The sequence below is a fragment of the Lipotes vexillifer genome, unplaced genomic scaffold (assembly GCF_000442215.2).
Source record: "Lipotes vexillifer unplaced genomic scaffold, Lipotes_vexillifer_v1.1 scaffold1115, whole genome shotgun sequence".
Classification (NCBI taxonomy): domain Eukaryota; kingdom Metazoa; phylum Chordata; class Mammalia; order Artiodactyla; family Lipotidae; genus Lipotes; species Lipotes vexillifer.
In genome coordinates this window covers 203,022-205,695 of record NW_006792080.1, presented here as the reverse complement: position 1 = coordinate 205,695, position 2,674 = coordinate 203,022, and the positions used below count along the sequence as shown (strand labels likewise).

At 49.7% G+C, this 2,674-nt stretch overlaps 1 protein-coding gene across 2 annotated transcripts in view; it reads right to left on the bottom strand.

Moving 5' to 3' along the window:
* Window positions 1-2,674, bottom strand: part of ALDH1L1 (aldehyde dehydrogenase 1 family member L1) — a 43,580-nt gene that overhangs the window by 11,507 nt on the left and 29,399 nt on the right. The gene's annotated exons all lie outside the window — the stretch shown is intronic.

The window sequence follows — 2,674 nt, the reverse complement described above, 5'->3', positions numbered from 1 at the left end:
AAAAAAAAAAAAAAAAAAAAAAAGGTATGAGGTGAGAGTCACCACCAAGGGCCAGTATGAGGAGCCCTATCGACAACTTCTCAGGGGAATGACCAAAACTGGTGAAAATCATTAAAAAACAACAATTTAAAGTCTCTGTAAATTTTCCTAAGGGCAGAGAGCAAGTGAAGAGGCATTTATTCAGGAGAGTCTGTGGCACCTGAGCCGTGAACCACTCTCCCCTCTCGACTCCAGCCTAAGCAGGTGTGGTCAGAAATGCAGTCCAGGGATGTGGCACCTCTCCAGGAGGGGAGGCCGGCAGTGGTTCTCATTTCCTCCAGCCCTGAGTTTCAGAGGCCAAATTCTTTGTGAGTATGGCTCCCACCTGCCCTTCTTATAAGGTGATGGCTCTTTCCCAGGCGTGGCAGGCTGAGTCTCCCGGGACCTCTTTCACCTGGCCCCAGCTCCTGCAGGGGGCCCAGCGCCTGAGGCCGTGGCTCAGAGATTTTGGCCGGGGAAGAGGTTTTCTACAAAAACAGAGAGCTCCAAAACACTCCCCAGAGGAACTGACTTTACTTTTAATTTTTTTATTTTTTGCGGTACGCGGGCCTCTCACTGCCGTGGCCTCTCCCGCTGCGGAGCACAGGCTCCGGACGCGCAGGCTCAGCGGCCACGGCTCACGGGCCCAGCCGCTCCGCGGCATGTGGGATCACTCCCGGACCGGGGCACGAACCCACGTCCCCTGCATCGGCAGGCGGACTCTCAACCACTAGCGCCACCAGGGAAGCCCGGAACTGACTTTATTTGAAACTGTATGAGGAAGTTCAATCCTAAGGACATCCTCAGAAACACTGTAGATTTTGGAGGTGAACAATTAAGAGGAGGCTGGTAGCTCTATGGCAGCAATAAGGTAGACCACAGGTCATTTAGTTTACCAGAGAGAACCAGGGAAGAGCCCTCTGAGTAAGAACAAACCTCAAGGGCTGAGCAAAGAGACAGGAATTTAACCAGATCCGACCGTGGAGCAGTTTATGCCCCACGGTACTGTTAAAAACAATAGAGCAGCCAGCTTGCAGTGAGTGGAGCTGAACAGCTGGTGTGATAATGACAGAGGCAGCCAGATGAGCAGACCGGGAGAGGAAGAGGCCCCTGTACACCGGCTGCCACTGGGCGACTGCACAGCCCACAGCTGTGCTCTCTGGGGGGCGACCTCACTAGCTGCACGCTGCAGGGGAAGGAGACTTCTCTGAAACCGTCCAGCAAGTCACTAAACAAATAAACAAGAAAATGGTGAACACAAGCTCTGGAGAGGGGGGGACAGGGGACAAGTACCCAGAGTTGGAATAATGTGTTACCTAAAATATCTACGTTTTAACAAAAAAATTATGAGGCACGCAAAGAAACTACAGAATGTGACCCATCACAGGCAAAAAAGAGCAGGCGATATAAACTAACATTGAGAGGACCCAGATGTCACACTTAACAAAGACTTCAGGGCAGCGGTTATAAAGACGTTCAGGGCTCCCCTGGTGGCGCGGTGGTTGAGAGTCCGCCTGCCGATGCAGGGGACACGGGTTTGTGCCCCAGTCCGGGAAGATCCCACATGCCGCAGAGCAACTAAGCCCGTGCGCCACAACTACTGGGCCTGTGCTCTAGAGCCGGCAAAGCCACAACTACCGAAGCCTGTGCACCTAGAGCCCATGCTCTGCAACAAGAGAAGCCACCACAACGAGAAGCCCGCACACCGCAACGCAGAGTAGCCCCCGCTTACGGCAACTAGAGAAAGCCCGTGGGCAGCCACGAAGACCCAACGCAGCCAAAGATATATAAATAAATAAATTTATTTAAAAAGAAAGGACAGCGAGGAAAAGAAAGAAGAAGAGGTAAGAGAGCCTCAGAGAAAAGCGGTGCAGCAGTAAGAACAGCAATACACGCATAATGGAAGTGCCAGAAGGCACGCAGAAAGAGAAAACCACGGAAAAAAATATTAGAATGAATAATGGCTAGAAACTTCCCAAATGTGATGAAAGACACTACTCTGTGCATCCATGAAGCGGAATGAATTCCACATCAAATAACCACAAAGAGAACCACACCCAGATGTATCATAGTAAAAATGCTGGAAAACAAGGACGCAAGAGAAAACTGACTTGTAGATAAGAGAACTATAAGATCAATAGCTGACTCATCAGAAACAGCAGAGGCCAGAGGGCAGTGGGACGATACAATCAAAGTGCTGACGTTCAGCAAAACCACCTTTCAAAAAATGAAGGCAAAATAAAACATTTCCGGATAAACAAAAAATTAGAAAATTTGTTGCTAGTAGACCCACCTATGAAAAATACTTAAGGAAAACAAGCGACCTAGATGGTAATTCACATCCATAGAAAAAAACAAAGGACACCTGTAAACGTGATTATATAATTATAAAAGACAGGGTAAATGCATATTTTCTTTCCTCTCTTAACTGATAATTCCCAGGTTGTGTAGTTTATTCCAGAGCACACACACATGTACAGAAAACGGAAAACATCTGGGGAGGCATTTGAACGCTAAACCCTTCCAGGTACAGCTCTCCCCAACTGCAGGGCAGCATCCTCCGCCTCCAGGCAGGCCTGCCCACCGCTGCCCCGCCCACCAGGGCACACCACATAGCAGGCCCTGTTTTGACCAAATGCACCTCATGCCCCCCCCC